Consider the following 26,776-nt stretch of genomic DNA (forward strand, 5'->3'; position numbering starts at 1 on the left):
TATTATGCTGAGTGAAATAATTCAGAGGGAGAGAGATAAACAAAGAGTGGTCTCACTCATCTATGGGTTTTTTTTTTTGTTTTTTTTTTTTTGGTTTTTGGGCCACACCCGTTGACGCTCAGGGGTTACTCCTGGCTATGCGCTCAGAAGTCACTCCTGGCTTGGGGGACCATATGGGACGCCGGGGGATCGAACCGCAGTCCATCCAAGGCTAGCGCAGGCAAGGCAGGCACCTTACCTTTAGCGCCACCGCCCGGCCCCCTCATCTATGGGTTTTGAGAAAAATGAAAAACATTTGTGTAATGATTCTCAGAGACAAAATAGAGGAAGACTGGAGGGTCCTGCTCCTGACATGAAGCTCACCACAGAGATCGTTTAGTGCAGTCACAGAAATAATTACACTGAGAACTATCATTACAAAATGTGACTGAATGAGGGAAGTAGAAAGCCTGTCTACAGTACAGGCCAGTGTGGGGTGGGGAGGAAGGACACTTCGGATATTGGTCATGGGAATGTTGAACTGGTGAAGGATTATATATATATATATATATATTCAAAAAACAAAGAAAAGATAAGGCCTCCCAATTCTTACCACAGGCTGTGTTCTTTACACTGACTGTATAGAAAGAGGAGGTACAGTAAATACACCCCGTATATACCTCATCCCAGGCCCTTTGCCTGGTCTGTATTGTGAATTGGGGGACAAAAAAATGAAGAGCAAACACTTCTCTTAGATTCAATTTTTCAAAATTTTCAGTGTATCACTTTTCTATGAAGTCTTGGCATAACTCAAGATCACCAAAAATTATTATGTTTTCTTGCAATATATTTTCATATCTATTATTATAATTACATTTTAAATAAAATGTGGGGAAAATATCTGTTTTTACATCTTTGATTAAATTACCTTAACATTTTTGTCAAAAATTTAACTATCATTTTAATGGCTTATTTGTTGACTTTCTTTTATTTGCCTGTGACTTATTTACCTATATAAATTTTATATATAAATGTTAATTTAGGGTCCAGAGAGATAGCATGGAAGAATGTGTTTGCCTTCTATTCAGAAGGACGAATGTTTGAATCCCGGCATCCCATATGGTCCCCTGAGCCTGCCAGGAGCGATTTCTGAGTGTAGAGCCAGGAGTTACCTCTGAGCATTGCCAGGTGTGACCCCCCAAAAATGTTAATTTTAATGGGCCAGAGCAATAATACAGCAGATAGGGCACTTGCCTTCCAGGTGGTTGACCCAGGTTCAATCCCTGGCATCCCTGAGTTGGCCAGGAGTGATTACTGAGCCAAGAGTAACCCTATGCTAGGTATGGTCCAAAAACAAAGAAACAAAAATGTCAACTTACATTTCCATATAAAAATTAAGCTCAAATTGTTAATTTCCTTATATTCATTTTTCAAGGAAATTATTGATTGATCACTCAGTTGCAGTGGAATTATTCCTGTAGTTTAATTTAGAGCTAATTATTAACCTGAGGATATTGTTATTACCCCTTAGAGTTATACTAACCATACAGATGAATTTGGAGAAGTAGTTATTTTAAACATATTGGTACTTAAAGTATATGCCTTATAAGCCATTTGTTAAATAAAATATTTCTAATTTGGAAAAAAAAAGAAAAAAGTGAATTTTTCTAACCTGCTCAATTCAAATGGACACACAGAACTCCCCATTTTTCTACCAGGGGAAATGGAAAAGTGGTATCTCCAATTAATCAAGATATCTATCTCTGATTAAAAAAAATGACCCAACATTATCAAAATAACCTCTCTTACAAAACCAGGGCCTAAATTTTGTTACAGAGCAGTGACCTACACATACGATAGGTAATGTAATGTGATAGGTAATATAATTTCTTATATGTTCTGTCTGAAAACAAATAAATCGTAATTATAATAGAAGAAAAATAAAGTAATTGTTTTGGGACATCCTTTAATGCCAGGATTCATTCTATATGACTGCATAATATTTAGCTTAAACATCAAAAAGGTAATTTTATTTCTGCTTTCTAATTCACATTTAAGTTAACCCCAATTGTATGTCTCCATGCTGTCAATTTCTATACGCTTGAAATCAAATATCTTTCTGCCTCCTTGACTTCTGCAGTACCTTAACCACATTTCTATCTCCAACAGGTACAATACTGCTTTTCAAAGGAAACCATCCTGCATCTGCATCTCTAAAAGCTTTTACAGGTAATTTAAGAAAGATTTGGAGTCAGAGCAATAGCACAGTGGTAGGGAAAGTGCCTTGCACTCAACCAATCCAGGCCAGACCATGGTTCAAATATCAGCATTCTATATGGTCCCCCAAGCCAGGAGTAACCCCTGAGCATCATTGGGTGTGGACCCAAAACCAGAAATAATGAAAAAAAAAGGTTTTACCAATGGTTCCATTAAAAGACACAGAAGAAATCAATAGCAATCTAAAGACAGTAAAGATGGTTGGTCTTAAAATTGCAGTATATTTATTACATGGTAGAAATGCAAATGCAGAAACAAATGTTTCTCTGAGGAGAGTTCTGTGGAATCTACAGTCTTAAAATTGATGCTCTGTGGAATTATTATAGATGCTTGCATTCCAAAGAATCAAGTGTTCTGAGAGCTGACTGAGACTCAGAAAATATGAAAAAAATTTTAAATATCTCTATTTAAACACCTTAATTACAAATATAATTGTAGTTGTGTTTTAGTTAGTTAAAGAACTCCCCCATTCACCAATGCAACATTCCCACCACCAATGTCCCAAATCTCCCTCCTCCCACACTGCCCCACTTGAGACAGGCTTAATACTTCCCTCATTCATTCAGATTGTTATGATAGTTGTCAGTGTAGTTATTTCTCTAACTGCACTTACCACTCCTTGTGGTGAGCTTCATGTCATGAGCTGGACCTTCCAGCCCTCATCTCATTTGTCTCTGAGAATTATTGCAAAAATGTCTTTCATTTTTCTTAAAACCCATAGATGAGTGAGACTTTCTGCGTCTATCTCTCTCCCTCTGACTTAAGGAAATATGAAAATCTTGCATCATTTGCTAGCCTATGTTAGATCAATCTTAAGCATCTGAATGCACAGATAAAATGGCTCTATATCAGAAATATTTTAATTCAGCATCAGTCTCTATTCTCCTATCATCCTTAGTTCACTCTGTCTTCACCTGTATTTGTCCCTGCAGATTTTCATCAATTTTCTTTTTTTTTTTTTTTTTGGTGCCTGAGTCATTTCTGACTAATTTTCACACTCTATTCTTAAAGGAAATCTAGAGAATTGCTATTTTTTATTTCTCTCTTCAAAAGGACTATTTTCAGGATAACAAGATGCCGATGGTGGAAGAAGATGCATAGGGAATGCATAACATATTATGCTGATTAGCTGATCATAAACAAAAACCACTCACTTAAGAGTCAGTTTGCTGAAGATCATAATAGTTTACCATTAAACAATAAGAAATGACAGTGCTTGTGCTTGTGGCTTACAAAAACTGCTAAAAAAATTATACCCACAAAAACTATACTGTTGTGTTGTATTAGTTATTAATTATAGAGTTCTAGAGTTGGATGGATGGTGAGGCTTTTCTAGGCTTGGCCCTGATCCTGCAGCCCCTTCAATTAGCGGATCTGTAGGTATCAGGGTAATGGCGAAGAAATGATCCACAGGCAGTCAGTTTAAATTTCAGGAGAAATCCAGCTTTATTTCAAAGCCCTAAACGCCATGAGCCTCTTTTCACATACCCTCTACCAGGGGTCTCAAACTCGCGGCCTGGGGGCTATTTGCGGCCCTCCGTACAACATTTTGTGGCCCTGCCCTAGAGGAATCTTTTTTGTTTTGTTTTGTTTTAGTTTTTTGGGTCACACCCCCCAATGTTCAAGGCTCACTACTGACTTTGCACTCAAGGATCACCCCGACTTTGCCTCCTGCTGCCCCCAGGTAAATTTTTTTTGAGACCCCTGCAACTAAGCATCCTCTTTCCTGCTTCTCTGCATCCATACTGTCTCTGATTTTCTCTCACCTCTCCCCTCAGGCAACACTTAAATACCAACCACAGACCCCTCCCAGAGGTGGGAGAGTCTCACCATCCAGGTGAGATAGAGAGGAATTTGGGGAGCAGTAACAATGTTGGCAGCACCTTAGATGTTGCATTTCACTTCTTCAATTCCTGGCTCCATCTCCACGTGCCAACCTAACCTGAACTCTACAGACCTTATATTCTTATTTTCCTTTCCTGGAACACCAATTCTCCTTAAAGAAAAAATGAGAATTTTTATCAAGTAAGAAAAGTAAGATTTTTTGAAGAGCTCTTAGCTACTACTCTCTATATCTAGGTCTAGGGAGATCATTGCTGTTAGTGAATTCTTCTTAGTTTTAAATTGAAAGCTCATAATGTTGTAATGTGAAAATAAGTCATTCTCTGCTAGGAAAAATAGGATTGTGAATGCTTTAAATTTGATATTTCAGGTTTTATCTGTAAGTTATAAATTTAGCCATACCCACGTTGTGCTTTTATTCTCTCTCTCAGGTATAAATGCACTCATAAGAAGCTGCCATTTTCTGAGTGCTGTAGTAAAATCTATAGATTCTCTCAGGTAGACAACTGGTTCTTTAATTGAATTCATTTAGTATTTTGTTTCTTTATTTTTGCAATCACCCAGTGTTTTTCTAAAAGTCATTACTTCCTTTTCCCTTTCTCTGTTCTGTCCACCCTAAAAATCTTCAGGTTAAATTTCTTTCTTGCAAAGACAACACAACATTTAAACTCTTACAAAATAAGTCCTGGAGAAAAATAGGTTTGAAGCACACATTTGAAGATAATTAATATTAATTCATTAATATTTTAGGATCAAGGCCTAAAGATAAACATTTACTCTGTTTACTCAACAACATGCTGTTTTCATCAAAGATACATCCAGAAATTATTTTCTATTTATTTTCAAAGAAATATATTCATGAAAATATCTTTCAGATAGATAAACATTGGCCCAGTTTTTCACCTGAAAGCTTGCTCTTGAGGTCACTTTATTATAAATACAGTGGCAAGAGATTTGCATGCTGCTTACCTGGATTTGATACCCATTATCACAAATGCTCCCATGAACAGCAACATGAGAGTCTCCTGAGTATAGTATAGAGTCAGGAGAAACCCCTGAGTATCCACAGTTTTGGCTCAATAAAAAAAGAAAAATTTTACCAAGAGAAACCACTTACATAATGACACACACATATCACATCACACACCTCAAGCCTTTTATTTTCTTTTTTTTTCTCAAGCCTTCTAATTAGAGAATAAGTAGCATAAGTTTTATGTGTTTTTCCTCAGTAGCTACCTTTTACAATTTATCCTTAAAACTGATTGCCTCATTACTTTACTTTCTGGACAGGGCCCACAGTTTCTAGAATGGGATACTATAGTGGTTGTTTTATAACATCCACTGCCTTTTGCTTATATTTATTATATTTTTGTCAAGTACCAAACATTTTAAGCAACCTCAACATGTTTTAATGTAACATGTACTAACTTATTTCACAAATTAACCTGACAAAGCAAGTTTTAGTAGGGTACTAATTTGTTGTTAATAAATTTTACAAAATTATAGTTATATAATTGAGCCAAGCTAAGAAATATTGTGTTCTAGAATCTAACATCTGTTACTCAGAAACTTGAATTTTTCACAAGTTAATTGTAAAACAACTCTTATACAGGGAAGGGACAATAAAAAGATCAAATAAAGAGGTAAGACCATTGAAGATTGGCAGGTAACAATTTGGTATATAAGGCTTATAATAAGGTCATCATGATTAGTAATTGCCAAACCTATTTGCCAGAATATTAATAATTTATATTAAGAGGCTTCGACAGGTTTCGGTTATGTGCACATCCACATGGTCTCAAAGTGTGTTCTTAAAATTGGCTCTACTGGGTGGGGAGGAGGGAGATTTGAGACATTGGTGATGGGAATGTTGCAATGGTGATGGAGGGTGTTCTTTACATGACTGAAACCCAATCACAATCATGTTTGTAATCAAGGTGTTTAAATAAAATTTAAAAAAATTGACTCTATTGGAAATGCTTGTATGGTAAGAAAGGTGCTTGCTTTAAGTATGCAGTGAACCAGGGTCCAGTCCTGTCACTGCATATGGTCCCTCAAGTACCACCAGGAATAACCCTGGAGCACAGTCTCAAAAATAATCATGAAGGACCAGATCAGTAGCAAGCAGTAGATTGTTTGCCTTACATGTGGCCGATCCAGGAAGGACCACAGTTTGATACCTGGCACCCCATATGGTCCCCCAAGCCAGGAGCAATTTCTAAGTTCTTAGGCAGGAGTAACCCCTGAGTGTCACCCGGTGTGGCCCAAAAACCAAAAATCAAACAAACAAAAAAAGAACAATCATGAGCATTATTAGCTCTGGCCCCAAAATGTAAACAAAGAAAAAAAGAAAAGGGATTATACCATGAAAATAGATATAAAACATATATTTTAAGGATGGAAATATGGATATAAAGATTATATTTTCATTGTTCCATCTCTTCAGTAAAATGGTACTCATAATCTCTTGATGTACTCCAACATTTCCAACTATGGAATGGAGGAATAGAGGACCAGAATTATATAATGTCTCTGTATAGTGACCCTAAAATTGAGTTAATCTGCATCTCTAAGAGATGCTCTAACTGACAGAGATAACAGAGGCTAGTAAAATTACAAGATATAGGCCAGGATTGAACTATTAAAATGTTACAAGTGAGCAAAAGTTTGTTATGGAGAATGTTATCTACACAGGTATGCCTGATAATAATATTTCAGAAAAAAAGAAACAACCAATGCAAAGGTTACCTAAAAGAATTCCTGATGATTTCTCAAGGAAAGTATGACATTACTGAGGTAGAACAAAGTTTATATGGAAAGAGTACTGGATCGTGTATTATTTTTGACCTTGCAGTATCTTAAACTGAGTAAAAGAGTATACACATGACTTGAGAGGTAAAAGTTGTGAGCATATTCTAAAAGCTGTTTATTTGACAGACCCACACACCATAGTCCAGGACCACGCTAACCATGTTTAGTCTTCCAGAACTGTTTGATGAAGAGTGTCAAGGGGCCAAGGGTGGTGATAACAGGTTGCTCCTTGGGAATGGTCACAGTTGAGGACCCCTTTCCCAATACTGGCTGGCCAACAGTCAGGGGTAAAGGTAGCTTTGCCCTTTTTTTTTTTTTTTTTTGGTTTTTGGGCCACACCCGGCGGTGCTCAGGGGTTACTCCTGGCTGTCTGCTCAGAAATAGCTCCTGGCAGGCACGGGGGACCATATGGGACACGGGATTCGAACCAACCACCATTGGTCCTGGATCGGCTGCTTGCAAGGCAAATGCCGCTGTGCTATCTCTCCGGGCCCGTAGCTTTGCCCTTTTACAGAAACAGTCAGATGCCCATCTCCCATCGCCCTGAGCTAGCCAGAAAGATACAGACACTTTCCTGGAACAGTGATGATTGGACTGAAAGGGATAAAAGGAGATAGTTGGCTGAGATTCATGATCCTGTAATAGGAGACTGTGGGATATGCAAAAAGTCAGGTGGACAACGTGTAGAGCAATTCTGCTTGGGGCAGAGGGGTGAGCATGTTTTAATTTTTATAATGGTGAGCTGTTCATCTTCTAACTTAGGAGAAGGGTCAAAAATTCATAATTTTACTTTTATATAATATATATATACTTTTATATAATATGCCACTTTTGTTTCATCATTTTAAAAAAATATTATGTAGCTTTATCTTTTATCTCAACATAGCCAACTTACAGATTCCTGCTTTATCCTTATTTCACCATTCTATTTGCTTCTTGTTTCTATTTTTTAATGGAGTAATAAAGGTTTATAAAATATAAATATTTATATACTTTAGGGTATGATACTCTCACATCAGAATCAAAAGTGGCAATATACGGGGCCGGGCGGTGGCGCTGGAGGTAAGGTGCCTGCCTTACCTGCGCTAGCCTAGGAGACGGACCGCGGTTCGATCCCCCGGCGTCCCATATGGTCCCCCAAGCCAGGAGCGACTTCTGAGTGCATAGCCAGGAGTAACCCCTGAGCATCACCGGGTGTGGCCCAAAAACAAAAACAAAAACAAAAACAAAAAATAAGTCAGAGGAAGAGAGATAGACAGAGAATAGTTTCACTGATCAATGGGTTTTAAGAAAAATAAGGACATTATTGTAATAATACCCAGAGATAATTGAGATGAGGGCCAGAAGGACCAGCTCACAATATGAAGCTCACCACAAAGAGTAATGGTACAGTTAGGGAAATAACTACACTAACAACTATCGTGACAATGTTAATGAGTGAGAGAAGTAGAATGCCTGTCTCAAATACAGGCAAGGGTTGGAAAAGGGGGTGGGTCATTGGTGGTAAGAATGTTGCACTGAAGTAGTGGTGAATGTTGCACTGTGATGTTCTGTTTATGACTGAAACCCAACTCCAATCATGCTTCTAATCATTGTGCTTAAATAAAGATTTTATATATTAAAAAAGAAAAAATAATAATAATTGAAATCTTACTCAATTTTCTTAAATTTATTTCTGATTGTTGTTAGAACATATGAAGGTTTGATCACAGATAACCTATGAGTGCTTTACATTAAGAATGCTACAGACATATCGACACACCATGCAATCACTGGATATTAGTATCCATTTAGTTAAATAATCACAGTGAGATAAATACGGAAATAGAGGATTGTTTTAGGAATTTATTAAACAAAAGACTATATTATTTATCCAATACAATTGCAAAACATTAGGTTTGACTTCTGCTTTTTATTCAATAAGGCAGATCTTACTACATGAGAAGTTCAATGGTTAAAATATTTTTCTTCATCATAATAATTTAAGAAGCACAGTTTTAAATAGCATGAGACCTCCTAAATATGAATATGGCTAATGATCATACACCTGATGTAAGGAACCACCTCAGCAGTGGTGGATCAATTCCTCAAATACATAAATCTACATCCAACATGAGGAAGCAAACATGCTTCTATCTATAGGTAAATAGGTAAATAGTTCATTTCCGTGGAAATTTGAGTAAAATAGAAGCAAAGGTGAGATTCTTAGCTTTCCTTTTCTACCCAGTTACTCCTCAGGATTTCTCCATGAGACTAAATCACACAAGAGGGGCTAAAGATGGAGATCTTTATTATTGTTTTTTTAAAACTCAATATATGTAGAATATTGAAGAAAGAAAAGCGAGAGATGAAAGAAAATTGAGGATGATATGCTTATGTTTGTGTGTTTAGAGAGAATGAATATTCAGGACCAGGGTCAACTTCAAAGAATGATGCATTTCACACAAATCTCTTGATTTCTCAGGAATTGTACTTGAACTTGCAGACATAGGGCAATTCCTCATCACAGTTAAAATCTTTCCATTTTTTAAATCCTGGAAAGAGTGTAAAGACAAAATGTGTAAATTCATGAATCTAAAAGAGTGTGTTACCAGTCTCAAATTTCATAGAACCTAAATGAGATTCTACCTTTGATCAAAAACCACTTTTTGGCCCATTTCAAGGGAAGGACAAAAAAAGCAGAAAAATATGATCAGGCATCAAGGAAGAATAGAAACTAATATCATATCTCTGATCTTGGAAGAAATCCCTAAAAGTCATGATCAAAAAATTTAATGAAACAGATGTGAAATGACGAGTAGAAAAGCTTGTTTCTTTTACCTGAGCTTTCCATCACACTTCCACAGTACCCAGGACTGGGATATGTAGGGGGAGTTCTCTGCCAGGCCAAGTAATTCATTATGTCATTGTTACTCCACTGCCATCCATTTCCTTTCTGAAAAATAGGCATGTTATCTGAATTGGAGCAATGAGTCCTCTATAAATTGAATATTTGTTCACAAAAAGTTTCTTGTTGCCCCCCCCCCACACACACACACACGCACATATGGCCTTGGCATTTTTTAGCTCCACATTTCTTTAGGGTGTTTTATAGGAAGGCATAGAAACAAAAAATGTTTTAAGGATGTCTTGAGAATATCAAGAGTTGGTTGAGAGAGAGAGGAGAGAGAAAGAGAGAGAGAGAGAGAGTACAATAGGAATAAAATAGGTGAAACTGTACCTCTGTGGGGTCATGGAGCCCAATCCAGATGTATGCATACTCATTTGCTTCTCCAGTGAGCACTCTTGCCAGAAAGGCTGCTTCAAACTCACTGAGCACAGATGCAAGGTGTGAAGACCTCCAATTCTGACAGGCAATCTGAACAAAGATGAAGAGGAGCCTGAGAATTTATTGGGAAATGAACATATCAGATGCAAGAGAGAAGAGAATGATTTAACTTCATTCTCCCAGAAACATTCCTTTTCTCAAATACTGAAGAAATTACACCAAATTATCACATTACTCAGCAAAATACTTACAGATGCATCCATCCAAGATTTCGGTGTGGCAAAGAAAGCATAACAGTAGTTGTTATAGCCCACAGAACCTTGAGGGCAGCTGAACCTTAGTGAAAGTGATTCTGTCTGAAAGTCTTCACCTGGGGCAAACAGCAAAGATTGTAGGAGTTAAAAAAAACTCTTGGAAATATCTATAAGGTCATGGTTTGTGGAAGCAATGCCAAATCATCAACAATATTTCATAACCTGGCCAATGTTTGAAAGGTTATTTGATCCAACTCAGTTCCTTTTAGTGAAGAGCCCTCACTGTCACTAAGTGAGAGTGACTTTTCTTTTTATATTTTCAGTCTGCTCAAATGTCTAATTGTTCTCTTTGGCTAGGTTAGTTTTCTGCACTGGGCTCCAAATCATTGTTCTGTGTCAACAATTAATTTCTAACATTTCTTACTCTATCTACAAATTTGAGTCCACTAACAAACTGAGCATCATTGCATTCTCCTATTTTGTCACACTATATGTGCCCCCATTAATTTTTGTGTAGGAAGGGGAGACAATGGGTGAGTTGTAATCACTTTCATTGTCCATGAAACTAGCACATGTATGAGAAAGCCTACCTACTTTCTGCCCCTGGACATTCACTTGGAACCTAGTATAAAAGCAGAGAAATTTCACCTTGAACTTGAAGACATATAAGCACCAGGCAGGAAAACAGCATCCAGGAAGCACTGGAGTTGGACATCGGAGGCAGCATCTTGTATATGATGGAGAAGCCTATCAGAGACACAAAGGAATGATGTGGTCAGAGAGTGGGCATTCAGAGACTCCATTCATTTACCTCTGATCTTTTATTTGTTGACTTCCTTGAGTAAATTGTACTATCCTCTTCTACAGGTCTGGCAAATAGGAAAATGGGCACATTCTTTCATCCTTGAGCTTTCCAGGACAATCTTAGCTGAGCCTCACAGCTCCTATCATCAAAGAATAGTGACCATTCTATACTATCCCCAAATATACATGGTCATGGGTCATAAACTCTAAGCCCTCACCCGTCCTGCAGGGATCTGTGAATATCTTTCAAGTTAAACAATGCTAGGTTTTTATAAGAGGATTAGAAGGAATCAGAAGCACTAATGGGAAGCAAAATAGGGCTGTAGGAAGGGCTTGACATTGGTTCAAGGAGATTCCAGTCAGGGGGAGGAGACTCTTCAGCAAATACTGGGAATCAGCACAGGTGTTACCTCTAGCACTTGCCCTAGAAATTTACAAAATTAAAATTTTCTTTCCAATCTTCTTAGGTAGAGGCATATGGAAATGCATTTGTAGTTAAGCTATTTGTGATTTATATCTAAAGCTGAAGTTTGTGTTGTTATTTTAATTCCTTTTTCTGTAGGGCTGTATATGTATGTACATATTTTTAATAAAATATTTTAAATCTTAGGTTATAAAAAGTAATTCAGTACAAAATTGCAAGTATCCCAGATTGGTATGGACATAGAAAGAGTTGAAATGAAAAGTAGGTGCAAGATCTAATGTTTATTTTTAAACAACATAGTTTTGAGGAAAATTATAAATCCATTGAGAATTCAATGATTAGTCAAGAGTTTAAGAAAATCAGATGCGTAAACTTCCTTACAAGTCTTACAAGACCTGGAGGTTTTCTAATGAATAAAAATATTAGCAAATAAGTGGCAGTAAAGGAAGTCAAAGATGGGTAACTGCAGTCAAATAATGTGAAATCAATGAAAGAATGAGGTTAAAGGAGAGTCAAGAGCAAGAGCTATTTTAATTGTTGACATGAGATTATACTGTACATGTTAAGCATTTTATACTTAAGCTTTGTATTACTCCAAACTATTAACACCCTACAAAACTGTCTTTTGCTTGTCAAGCTTTAAATGATGTAGTCTCCTTTTATTTTATATCTAAGTATTAAAATTTTATTGAAGGAATGTTCATTATATAAGTTTCAGATGTTCATCATTAGACTTTAACATATATGCAAATATCTCAAATTCACAAGTGATTGTTCTTTTGGATAAAGGCGATTTGCATTGGTATGAAATTATATCTTTATTTGGAAAGATTTTTTGTTGTAGTTTTGTTTTAATAGTTCATATTATGTCTTTCATAACTATTCAACTTTGCCATGAAAGCACGAAAGCAATAAAAAACAGTATGCAATGAACGTGTCTTTAATCTAGTAAAAATAAAGATGGACATTGAAATCTAAATTATATGTTATTTGCATATGTGCAAAACTTTGTTGATGGTTTTATATTATTTTTAAATTTAAATTTATTTTAATTAATCTATTATTAAACAATTTTAATAATTTTTACATTTTATTTAAAATTGAAAAAAATTATGTAATACTATATTATGTAAAAATTGACTAGAGAGAGATTTGATCCACTGACTAACCATAAGTTTCTTAACAATATATACATATACATAATAAATTTACCTTAAAAATAATCCACTATAAAAATTAGAGAATGTAATAAATAAGTTTACATAAAGGAAATGCAATTTTCTCTTAGGCATATACAACATGATTATTCCCTCATAAATAAACTAATACATTTGCTGATTGTATTAGCTTTCTCTTGCTGGTAGGGCAGAAAATAACACATTTAGCTTCTTAGACTAGTGAACATTTTAAAATCACAGTTCTGTAGATAAGAGATTATTGACTCCATGTTGTAAGGTTTAAAGCCAAATGCAAAGTATCTTCTTTTATGGAGGCTTAGAGAAGAATTGTCTGTCAAGTTTATTCCAATTGTTAGGATCATTCAATATCTGACGTTTCCATCTCCTTATTGGCTGAACCTATTCAATCCTTAAAGACATTCCATATTTTTTGCCCTTTTCAGCTTAACACCATTAGTGAAGCATAGTTATTATATCTTCTTTTCTTTTCTGCCTTTTTCCTATCTTTTATACCACTTCTCCTTCCTTAACTGTCCTCACTTCCTTATCTTTGAGAATTTTTTTCTGTTTGTTTTTTCTTTTCCAGCTGGCGATACTATTTTTAATGGTAGTTCATCCAGTATTATATTCACCTCAAAAAAATCAAAGATAACGTCCCCCAAGGACATTGTGTTTTAATGTTGTTAGTTTAAGTATTAACTTTATTATAAAACCCAATTAATATTAGCTAATGTAATATCCTGTAGCATTGGAATTCAGATTCCAGGAAATAAAGAAGTGAAGAAATTAAATATTTGGGAATTTGGGATCACACCCAACAGTGCTCATGGGTTACTCCTGTTTCTTTGCTCAGAACTCACTCCTGGTAGGCTTGGGAAACCATATGGTATGATTGTGTGTGTGGCAGGGTGTTTTTTTTTAATTTTTTTATTTTTAATTATGAGAACAAGGATGCAAAGAAAGAGGACAAGGTAAAGTTATAGTGGAAGGACAATCACCCATAACATAATTCTCAGAAGTCCCCTTGCTGATATCTTAACTTTGAACTTTCAGCCAAAGAACCAAAGATCATTAAATCCATGTACAATTACTTTGTCCCTCAAGTCCCCAGATTGTAACACATTATAATATTTCTTAACAGCATACAAGGCAATCTAAAGCCATAAAACTTACATAACTCCTTAAACATTATAGGCATAGTATTTTTTTACATTTCCATATACATGCATATTAGCTTAAGTTAACCTCAAATTTTAAGTGGGTTCTTTTTAAGGATTAGAGTCAAAGGAGCACAGTAAAAATGGTGTTAGAGTGGCAATTGTTGTTTGCATAGGCCCATCAAAATATGAGGGACATGGAAAGAAATAACCTTGGCCTAAATACAAAGAGACCTGACCCCTGAAGTTTCCTGGCATAAGACCAACTCTCTAAGCTCCAGGCAAGCTAGATCGTCCACTCCAAGACATTGTCTGTAGTGCCAACACACTTTTATTTTTCGCACAGTCTCTGTTGTTGGTATCATGTTTCTGTATTAAAGATCCTGGAATCTGCATATCCTACATTGAAGTCAGGATGTGGAGCTTCCTCTCGTTTCACCTCACAATCAAAGGGCAATGCAGGGAGCCCCGTACTGTAAGCAGGTCGTTGTGGTTGTTAAGTCTTCTCAGTGTTAAGGGAAGTCTCTTGAGCAGGTCAATGTCTGAGCAGTGTAGGGTCTTCCCTGGTAGAGGATTACTTCCAGGTGATGTTATAGACAAGCCTGGATGTTTCGTGGATGGCTTCCCTGGTTCAGGGGTGAATGGAAAATGCCCTTTCTTCTGAGGTCTGTGCCAGGTCAATGTTCAGGGTGTAAGGTCCCCTTGCACTACAAGATTTGTGTGTTCCAATCCCTATTAGATAGGATCTTATTTGCATGTATAGTATTTTCCCATTTTAATGTGCCTATGCAAAAAAGGAGCAATGCCACGTGGTGTTATTGGTGCATATGGGGGCCAATAACAATTCCAACAATTCCAACAATTCCCATGATATGGTTCAATCATAAGCATTAAACTGGGGGATTCTTTCACCAAAATTCCTTGTTAAACTTCTCAAAAAGAGAAGATAAAAAGTGGTTAGAATTGTATTTGTATAAGACAACATTTAGTAAGAATTATAGTTGTCAGAGAAAAAACACAAAATATTCTAAAGAAATACGTGTCCACTGTATGTGTCTTGAAACAGTTTTGGGTTGTTACACACAATGCACAGCTTTGGTCTGTGATTAGGATTGTACACTACTGAAGTTAAAAAGAGGAATGTAGGTTAGTGACGTTTGTGGGGGTTAGAGAGTTAAGGAGTAAAAAAGAGCTTTGTAGGGGTGTGTGAAAGGGCAGAATAAAAAATGAACATTCTAGATATGCAAAACATACTCTCAATAAATGAAGTACGCGCGGGGGCGTGAGCCCCCACTTGGTTCTGTAGTTTTTTGATGCATAGGGAGGAATTTCTCACCCCCTCCCCCCAGGGCCCGATTAACCAGGCGTGGCCCTGAAGACCCGCCTGGTGTGGGGGGGATCTTGTTCTCCTGGACTAAGTGGTCAGCCCAGGGGGCCTATGGCTAGCTGTCTTGCCCAGAGCCCCCCAACATACCAGTCAAAGGCACCAGAAATCCTAGCATGCGGAGTGTTCTGAGCCCAGCCGTGTGTGGCAGGGGTTTTTTTAAGTGGTAAGCAAAAAAAGCAGACATAGTCTTTCCAGAGAGGATAAAGGATAGATGGAATTGCCAAATAGTCATGGGAAAAAAAAGAAATTTATCAGTGAAGACTGAGATCAAAACAGGAGGATGACAAGGACGCTCTTGATACCTATGTCTTCAGATCTAATTAGGTACAACACAAAGGAGAAAAAGAAGCAAGTGACCTTCCTCTGTGAGGTGCTTTATTTAGGAATTGATTTTGAGAACTTTTAGCAATTATGTTCTGGAAGACTGCTTTCATGCTCTACAAACATAATCAATCCTGTTTCATGTCTAATACTCTATATGGATACTGTTAAAATTAAATATACAATACTCAATTCTTGCTCCTAAACTGTTATAAGATTTGATTATTAGTATACAATGAGTTCAGTGATATTAAGGAGGTTGATAGCTATGCTGGTGGGGTGGATTCTAAGATTTTGTTAGGTCTAGAACATGTCAAATTTTATAGAAAAATTTTGCATCATGGATAAAAATATATTATCACTGTTTACAACTTACAAAACCAGAATTGTACATAATAGAGATTTAAAATTTTTGTCCTGTAGACAAAATTCAGACATAATATAGGGCTGTTGTTTCACTGATTTTTTTCACAAGACTGAAATAAACATGTAGTATGACTATTTTTTCATAGAAACTTTTGAAAATAAGCTTTAGAATAATAAATAATAATTTTTAGAAATAAGCTTTATAGTATTCAACAGTATTAAGTATTCTGATCAATAAATATATATGTGCAATTTTAACCATGACAACAATTTCATCAAGCTTCTACTCTTGTCATTTTTTAATGTTGTCATTCTCCTATTGACTAACATTTGATCGTTACTTGTCCCTCTCCTTTTATTTTTCTATATTCAATTGATCATACTGCAATTATAAATTAGGAAAACTCCACCTCTGAAATGATTAGGAAAAAAGTTTTACTCTATGATTTTCCTAAATATCTTGGGTTATCTCTCAATTTCTTTGTATTTGTACAAAATTACTATGGTAAGAGGTATGGACCCTATATCCTCACTTAATCCCTTAGCTTCTCTTCCTGGGGAACTTGCAATTCTTAAAGTAATCTCATCTTATCATTCATTTAATTTAATTGGAAAAATAAGAGATACATATATGACATATAGCCTTCATAAAGTATTTCTTTATATATCAACCATAAGAACTCTCCTTAGACACATTCCCGCAAAGAATTAATGAAATATTTTTTCTACAGGTTCTATCAAGGGGACTGGTAAAGATAATATTAACTTTGCATATTTCTGGTAAAGTACTAGCCTGCTAACAGGAAAGAGGCAACACCTGTAGCAATTCCCAGTCTTTTCTTGGAGAATCTCCCCCACGGCAGGAATCTCCTTGAACTAATCTCAAACCCTTCCTAAGTTTCTTCCAGCCTTCATATTATAGATAATCACTACAGTACCTTTTCCTCAGATCCCATTAGCAAAACACAATCTCTTCATACTCAATAAATCATAGATCTCATAAACTCACACAGAGAAACACACACATACCTGCAATAAAATAAAGTGGAAGCTAAGAAAAATAAGGCATAAAAGGGTATAGGCTCAAACATTTGGGTGAAAGACAAAGAGTATCATTATTGTCAGAGAATATAGGAGCTATAGTACTTAACAAAGATTATTATGAGAGTTGTCATGGGTAGTATGCTATACATATTTTTAATTCCTTTTTTCCCCAGAACTATGGAATGTGATCATTCTTAGCAAGACCAATTTATTTCTAAAATAACAAAACAAGGGGAAAATCCAGAAGTAGGATAGTAGATTTTATTTTTGCCCACTGTAACTACATAGTTCCTTTAGTGTCTCTGATATATTCTCAGTAAGTTCTGAATATAATTTGACAAACTGATAGGTCTTGGTTTGTCAAGTCCAAAGGTAGTTTTTACTTCCTCTAACAATGTTCAGAACCAAGAAGAGGGTAAAATCCTGTGTGACTCTTGTGACAAGAGTAAGGACACCAATCCATAACAAAATCACATACATTTATGCATTATCAATTCTTCCTTTATGGGACCAGTTAATGTGAGGAACCATACTAGACAAAAATAAAATAATGTGATGATGTCTCAAATTAGGAGAGAAATTGTGAAAGATCGGTGAATATGTAAGTGGAAGAATCATGATTTAGGTTCAGAGTAAAAATTATCAACCTAGATAAAGGGGGAGCCTGGATGTTTACAAGAAACCATATGGTCACTCCTTTAGTACAACGTTTTCAAGATCAACTAAGTGTAAAAATACTGATAAAAATTATTGGTTTTCTGGGGGTTGGCATCACTTCCACAAGTTTGATTGCTCCTCAATTCATACCTTTCCTTTTGCCTAATACTCTCTTCTAGGTGAAAACTTCAATGTGAAAGAGCTTTCCAAACAGCTGTCCTCAAGATTTTCTAGCATTTGCCTCTTACTGTCATCCCTCTCTTTTATACCAAATCCTGATAAAATAATAGATGTATTTGTATACTGGAGTATATCTGTATACATGAGTAGCTGTATTTGATAGTTGATATTTTAAGAGAAAGTTCATTGGAAACTAAGGAATAAAACTCAGGGTTTCTTGAGAATAATAATGAGCATCATAATCTTTCACACATACTTTCTCTGTCACTCTCTTCATAAAAAAAAAATTATCAACCTTTTCAATATCACTTGTCCCATTGCCTAGATACAGTGGTCCACAACCTTGTTTTTCTTTTCTTTTCTTTTTTTTTTCTGGTACATAGTGAATTCTTTATTTACTTTTTTTTTTTTTTGGCTTTTTGGATCACAAAAAGCCCTCAGGGGTTACTCCTGGCTCTATGCTCAGAAATCGCCCCTGGCAGGCTCCGGGGACCATATGGGATGCCGGGATTCGAACCACCATCCTTCTGCATGAAAGGCAAACGCCTTACCTCCATGCTATCTTGAATATTGAATTGTTACCCTCCCCCAAAGCCAAATGCTAATATTACCTGGATGGGGAGACTCTCTCACAGCTAGGATTGGTCTGTAGCTGGTAATTAAAGGTTTCTTTGGGGAAGTGGATGCAGGGGAAGTGCAGAGAGGCTGCTTAGTTTAGAGACATGTGAAAAAAGCACACGGTGATTAGGGCCTTGTAATAAAGCTGGGTGTCTCCTAAAACTTTATCTGATTCCTGTGGCTCATTTCTTCTCTGTCATCCTGCACCTACAGACCCGCTGACTGAAGAGGCTATCAGTGCCAGGCAGAGTCAAGAAAGGCCTCACATCCATCCACCACACTATGACTCTCATTAATTTATAATTAACACAACATTGACTTTCCTTGTAAGACATTCTAATAATCTTTTTCATTTAAATTTTTAAAGTGAGAATGTTGGATGATATGCTATATGGTGGATATATCCTTAAACACTAAACCTCTAAGGAGAGGGGAAAGTTACTTGGAAAGTTTTCAGAGTTTTTGTGCCAGATTTTTTTATGTTTGTGTATAAAATAAAATGTTGTGACTTAGGTGTCATTTATCACTGCAAAAAAAAACTAGTTTATGGAAATGTAAATTTGGTGCTTGAATCAATTTGTCAGTGTGTTATAACATTGTATCACATAGATTAAATAAGAAGTTGTGTTGGGCTGGAGCAGTGGCACAAGTGGTAGGGCATTTGCCTTGCATGTGGCTAACCTATGATGGACCGTGGTTGGAACTTTGGTGTCTCATATGGTCACCCAAGCCAGGAGCTATTTCTGAGCACATAGCCAGGAGTAACCCCTAAGTGTCACTGGGTGTGCCAAAATAAAAAACATTTAAAAAAAATATCAACCTTATTTTGATAGGGTCCGGGGCAATGTGCCCCCTGTCCTTTCGGTGCCTTGAGGGTCCCAAAGAGACACAGACCATGTACAAGCAAAAGGTGAGTTTTATTCTGGCCAGTCAGGGTCGTCTGCTGAGACAGATCTCAGAGCAGAGACCTCGAGGCTCCTTTTTGCAGAGTGTATATAGGAATTTTCAAAGCAAGAAAAGCACTTTTTCCTTATCAGTCACAGATGCAGCTGTGAATAAAGGCTTACATTTTCAGAAAGACATCATAGCTTTAAAAAGAACGAAACATATTTAATGAACAAAGAGATGATCACTGAAACTTATCAACCCCGGTGTTACATATTGCAGATGTCAGCTTACCACAGTGGGCCAGGATGGGAACAGCCTGGCCTTGTTAGTTACAGAAAAGAAAGGGGATCACTAAAACTCAAGGTTCAAATGTAGCTAATGGTTAGATTCCTTGGCCCAGAGTGGCACATACGTCAGCCTCAGAAGCATGGGAGTTGGGCTTTCTGGCGTCGAGAACCTTTTCTGGTTGGTACTGCTGAAATCACTCTAGGCTTATAATTATTAGCAATAATATAAGAATACTTAACGACTAACTTAACTTATTGATATATATATCAATATATATATATATATATATCCTATAAAACTTAAAACTTACTTAAAGTGGCAGTGTTATCACTGTTATCATAATAGTAAGTGTTATCATAATAGTAAGCATAAACGGGTCTTGATCTCACATGCCCAAGTCTTTATCTCCTAGCTTGCTGTCCTTGGGAGCTGTGAGAGCAGAGCTTATTATTTTAACTCGAGCTAACTCTCTGAGGCCTCTGTCTCTGAGGCTCTCTGCTCTCTGGCAGGGGTTTCTGTTTGCAAGCTAAGATTCTAAAATGGGGCTGTCTTTGAAAAAGAGAAGTTTAAAATTTATAAGACCTAAAAACATTTAAGAAATTTTCCTCATCAATTTTAATAGTTTCCTTTCTGACAGATTGACTCAGCATCTCACGTAGTACACTGAGCATACTAGGAGTGATCTCTGAACACAGAGATCAGAGTAAGCTCTGAACACATTCAGCTGTGGCCGTGAATCATGAAGGAAGCAAACAACTATTTAAGAAACTCTAAGAGCTATCAGTCTAATCTAACCATTATATCCATATAGTCCTCAACCTAACAAAACTTCTATTTTTTGGTGGGGAGAGGGGCACAGATAGTAATGCTCAGGGCTTTGGCTCTATACTCAGGAATCACTCCTGGAGATTCTTGGGGGGGAACATTAGGAAACTGGGATGGAAACTAGGTAGCCAGTGTGCAAGCAAATTCCCTACCCACTGTACTCTTAATTCACTTCAAACTAATATAATTGGATAAGACTGTAATGGTACTGATGTGTTGGTTTATACATGGTATAAAGATTATTCTTCTGGTTCACTCTAACTAATGTGTGGTAGTGGGAGGAAAAAGAAGTAGAAACCAAAATAACCTCTACCCAACCTTTTTGATCAGTTCATTCCCCAATTTTAAGCCTGGCTCTCTGGAAATAAGCTGAGACTCTCAGCAAAATGAAGTTTAATTAATTTTTTTAAATAATTCTCCTTTCTTTGAGTATTCTTTTTGCTTGAATGGGGCAAGAGTGTTTTAATGAAAAGATAGGTTTTTGAATGAACTTCTATCCACATTCACCTATGTTTTGTATCTCTACAAGATTTCATAAATTAAAAGTTTGACTCATTTTAATGTACCTTTAATCTACAAGTTCAAAGTTAAGGTCAATGTGAATCCTTCAACCTGTGCTTTGTTTAAAGTTCATCACAGATATGGAATCAAGTCTGAAAATCAACCTGAAAATCAGTTTCTCTCTATACTCTCTAGCCTACCCATGTCATGGTAGCCTTTCCTTTCACCAACCCCAGTTTAATATATTCTGGGTTCAATCTTTTTTGAACCTGATTTTCCAAGATCACTAATAAAAATGTTACTCTACTTGCTTTTATTTTCTGTTCATTATTAAAAACAATACTGAGAAAAAGCAAATAAATGCCAAAAAAAATCTTATGAGTCTTGTGTTCACACAACTTCATCTAGATTTAGAGAAAAATAACTACATATACACTCTTACAAATATAGTTTTAAAATAATTTCAAAAATAAGAAATACCTAGGAAACAACTTTAAAAGTTATATAAAAGAATATTTTAATTGAAAAGAAATAGAAGAAAGTGTCTCAAACACAGGCAAGAAATGGGGGAAGAGTGAAATAGGGGCAGTAGTGGTGGGAAGATTGCACTGGTTAAGGGGAGGTGTTCTTTTTTTATAACTGAAACCCGAATAGACACATGTTTGTAATCATGGTACTTAAATAAAAATATTATTTAAAAATTTTAAAAAGAGAAAAAAAAGAACAAAAAAAATGTGGATCAGAAAAAAATTAACATGGCAAAGTGACCACTCTACCTATGAGTACAGATTCAATGAAATATACATTGAAATAGATAACATCATTAAAGAACTTAGAATAATTACAAATAGCATCTGATGGATCAGTCAATCTCTCTGAATATCCTAAGAAAGACTAGAAACAAAGGTATTGTATTTTTTAAATATATAATAATATAAAACAAATGTCCTTAAAACATCATGGTACTGTAAAATTATAGTCTATCTGACTGATGCAACAGAGTCTAGAGATAAATCATCAGGTTTATTGACATAGTATAACCAAGGAGCTGAATACATGAGGTAGACTAAAAGACTCTACAATGGTATTAGGAACAGTGGATAATCACATGGGAAAAATGTAAGACTAGAACCTTATTTCATGGCATTCACAAAAGTTCATTCAAAGTTGAAGAGAAATGTCAACATTGTATCAGACTGCATAAGATACATAGATTGCATTTGCTTTGCATGAGAATAACCAGGGTACTATCCCTCCATCCCATTTGTCCCAAGTTCCTGCCAGGAGTGCAGAGCCAGGTGTAACATCTGAACACCATTGGGTATGCCCCAAACAAATAAATAAAAATGAATAATAGAAAATTTTTTTCAATAATAGAATGATAACATGGTCACCATGCTGGGTCCTCCATGTTTCTCTATGTGAAAATGATGATTGAAGCATCTGCTTATGAAAAGAGAAGTTACTTTATTTGAATATTTAATCATTCTTCACCCAGAACATGTAAATTTCACATCTATTTCAAGTGATGTTTTTAGGTAAGTTCAGAGACAAATATTTTAATGCCAAATATTCATAAAATTAGAAATATGAGCTAAAAGAAAACTGAGTAGTTTGGTGATTAAATCAGCATTCAAATATATTATAACTGAGAGAAAATCTGGCTCAATTATCAATCTGGCTTTTACCGAAAATAGAATTTGGAAAGAAATAATCAGAATTTATGCATAGTGAAAAATGTTTCTAATGTTCAAAATCAAAGTATGTCAAGATCTATGCAATTGGTTAAATTACTTTTGAAAGGAAGATGAGACTTAGAGTTGTTGGATAAATACTAAGAGCTAAATTTTTGCAAGTAAAAGTGAATTACCAAGTAACACTAAAGAATACTAAGATATAAATGCCCCAAATTTATCGAAACATTTCAAGAAGTTTTTTTGCTACTGATATGGGGTATTGCTCAAATTGTTCTGAAGTTGGATTCCTGGGACCACCGTGAGCATCACAGGATGTGGTCCTAGAGGTTCATGAATGCCAATAGCAAGGTACTTGTGGTCTCCAGCACCACAAATCTCTAGGAAAATTCCAACATCCTGACTCCCTGCACTAAGTAGCCAGCCTGGTTGACTAAGTATCCAAATATTGCTAGGAGTTGTGCCTAGGTTTGCTGAACAATGTTCACAAGTCTCTAGAACCTTTCGCACAAAAACAGCATAGCATTTGCAAAATCAGATATGATGTTTGTAGCATTTAAAGTAAACACAGTTAGTAATAAAACTCTCTTTAATATAATAAAAATATCAGTAACAATTTCTGAGTGGACAGTTCATTCCTGATGAAAGAATATTTTATTAAACATTTGATATAATTATTAACTTTCATTTCTTTCAACAACCAATTTACATATAAATAAAACTATGAGAGTGGCCCCTGTAGATTATGAGTGTTCACTGGAAAGATGGTTTCATATATTCATGACAAAAAATTGTTTATTTACTTCCCCTATTAATACCTACCCAAATTTCTTTGCATCTCATTTCCCTGTTGTCCATTGTAAATAGATCCCATTGTGTTAAGCTTTCAGAGAACCATTAATTTAAATGCTAGCCAAACAACCTCTTTGAGAGGGAAGTAAAATTAGTTCAAATGAAGATTATGTACTTTATGATACAGACCTAGATTTATTTAACACACAGAAGAAATACTGTAGTTACTTTTGAACTGTGATACTAGAAAAGTACATAGATCTGGGACTGGCACGGTGGCGCTAGAGGTAAGGTGTCGTCTTCCTTACCAGCGCTAGCCTAAGACAGACCGTGGTTAGATCCTCCAGTGTCCCATATGGTCCCCCAAGCCAGGAGCGACTCCTGAGCATATAGCCAGGAGTAACCCCTGAGTGTCACCGGGTGTGGCCCCAACCCCCCCCCAAAATAGATCTGAAATAAAATATGTAATAATTTGTATACTGATTAAAGGCCACATAACAGACTAATAACAAAATATCAAAACAATGAGTTATGGAAGAAATATTCCAATAAATAAGTTAAGATATAGGTCTGTGGGATATATTTTTCCCAATTGAATTTTTCAAGGTGCTATGCCAATACTAAATTACTGACTATAATAAACATCTGTTCTTGCACAATAAAAAAATAACATGAATAGGATGTTCAATCACATCACAAATAGGTTGTGGATTCTCAGTCTACATCACTAAGAGAGAATGAAATTCCCAACTTATTTTCATACACAGGTTTTCCTTAGGCTCTTTCTATAAGCACAGAAAAAAGAAAGAAACCATACAAGATAAATTGAAAAAAAAATTTTAATGTCTGAGATAAAGATAATGATATTTATAATAAAAAAGAAACAAGGCTAGAAGTAATGAAGATAAGAATAAGTACATCAGAATTGAAAGAAATGGATAATATTTCTTTGTGAGAGGAATCTTCAAACATATTTTTGTTCTTGATGAGAAGCACAGAAAACTCGATTGCGACTGCCCATTTGTCTTATTCCTTGAACTTGCAGATACAGGGTAACTCCTCTTCACAGTCAAAAACTTGCGATTTTTCATAATCTGGAGAGACAAAAGTAATGAATAAATAAAAATGGTTAGACAATAAACCCAATACAGTGGTGGACAACCTTTTTTTTTTTTTTCAATTGAGCCAAATCTCACCAGAACCACGATTGAAATTTATTTTGAGAGCCACACAGAGCGCGCACTGACAGAGGTTAGGAGCAGAGTCCTGTCTTCTGGAGCAGCCAGCACACAGAAGAACTGCATTAAAAAGTGAAAAGAGCCGCATGTGGTTTGCAAGCCGCGATTGCCAACCACTGACAATAGATGCATGAAGGTATGTACAAAGCTCGCTCACAATTATAGGAATGTCCTAATGTTGGGGAAGAGCATTTAGGCAAGAGAGATAGAATCTGCAGGAAAAGCACATTATCCCTGGTTTCCATCAATCAAGTGTGCACAAGACTATGTCAGGGAGCCTTTAGTGCCAGTTTTGTAAAAATAAAAAATAGAGAGAGAGGTAACTGAAACAATCTAGAGGCTGGAGAACTCTATAGAAGTTAGAATTTATGTGGATCAAACCTCATTTATCCAAAGTATTATCTAGTTCCACCTAGTCCTAGGTTTACTTAGTCTATAAGAATTAGATAATAAAGACAGAATGGCTTGTGTGATCAAAGCATCAAAAAAGTGTCAGTTTTGAGATAGAATCTCACCTCTGTGGGATCATGGAGTTCAATCCAGATGTTCTTACTTTTAGTCCCTGTGTTCCGGATCATGGAAGACACAAAGTAAGCCTCGAACCCAGTGAGCACTGACACAAGGCGTCCTTGGGACAACTTTTAACATGCCAGCTGTGAGAGAAAGGAAGACATTTGGGAAACCTTCAGATGACTCTTTGGTTTATTATCAGAGGGAGAAGAGGGAGAATATCTTTCCGCCTATCTATGAAACCCAGCAGAAGGTAACCCCCACTTTCATAGTCAATAGACTTCCTCTCTATCCACAACTGCAAAACTCACATCTGCTGCCATCCATGATTTCGCTGACAAAAACAAGGCCTAGCAGTGAGATCCATAGGCCACAGAGCCCTTAGGGCAACTGATTCGTGGAGACAGCAGTTCCTTCAGAAAGTCTTCACCTGAAGTAGAAAAATTAAAAACAGTGAAGGAGTAAAAATAGCAATGGGATTGGAGGATGGGATTAGGTGCTCATAGTACCCAGATGAGATCAGTGTTTGGGGCAGGAATCTCCAATTGATTCTTAAGTTTTCCTGAACTGTCTCATATTTCACTAGGATCTAGGTCCACTACACAAAAATTTAAGTATTTTAATTTATCCTCTTTTTAGACGATGTTCCAACATTTCTCTAGGTCTGGGCTAAGAATTTTTTCATGGGAACACAAACTTTCTTCTGTGCTATGATCCTTATTAAATCTTCCAGTTTTTATGTTCAATGGACATGGAGTTCATTGAGCAAAGTGAATATAATTATTTTTCACATCCTGGCATTCACAGTCATTTTTTAAAACACTTATTTAAAGCACAGAGTAGGGGCTAGAGTGATAGCGCAGTGGTAGGGCGTTTGCCTTGCAAGCAGCTGATCCAGGACAGACCTTGGCTTGATCCCCAGAGTCCCATACGGTCCCCCAAGCCTGAGCGAATAGCCAGGAATAACCCCTGTGCATCACCAGGTGTGGCCCAAAAAAGGCAAAACAAACAAACAAATAAAAAACAGAAAACACATGATATTTATCTCACTTTATGCCCAACTTAGCCCACTTGTTATCCTTCATCTGTTTGTTCATGGAAACCTTGCTCATTCTGGATCACTCACCTTTTACTTGATATTGGAGCAGAAGGCAGGAGATCATCACCCAAGCAAAGGTGGACAGAGCCATAAAACGCAGCATGTTTTCTGTGTCTAAGAGGCTATTAGAGGCAGAAATGGACGTGTGTTTTAGCAAGTGAAAATAGGAGACCAAAGTTTTATTTGTCTATTTCCCTTCCTAATTCTCAGGAATTAACTGATCTCACTGCCATCAATTTCCCTCTCCAGTGACTGAAAATGTTTCTATAATCAGAGTCTAGCTAGACTATAAGTCTGTCATTTTATCATTGAAGATTGTAAAAGTACTCTTGAAATATTCTCTCTGAAAGGAGATTCTTCTCTACCTTTCCCCA

The 26,776-nt window shown here is 36.2% G+C and overlaps 1 non-coding gene and 2 pseudogenes across 1 annotated transcript; 2 read left to right on the top strand and 1 right to left on the bottom strand.

Annotated features, from left to right (window-relative positions):
- LOC126024534 (small integral membrane protein 8-like) overlaps positions 1-26,776 on the top strand; it is a 1,114,930-nt pseudogene that overhangs the window by 708,422 nt on the left and 379,732 nt on the right.
- LOC126025433 (small nucleolar RNA SNORA51) lies at positions 576-708 on the top strand. The gene has a single exon (XR_007501437.1). It is a non-coding gene; the product is annotated as a small nucleolar RNA SNORA51 (small nucleolar RNA).
- Positions 9,370-26,505, bottom strand: LOC126024167 (regenerating islet-derived protein 3-gamma-like; annotated as a pseudogene).

Source organism: Suncus etruscus, chromosome 12, assembly GCF_024139225.1.
Source record: "Suncus etruscus isolate mSunEtr1 chromosome 12, mSunEtr1.pri.cur, whole genome shotgun sequence".
Taxonomy (NCBI): domain Eukaryota; kingdom Metazoa; phylum Chordata; class Mammalia; order Eulipotyphla; family Soricidae; genus Suncus; species Suncus etruscus.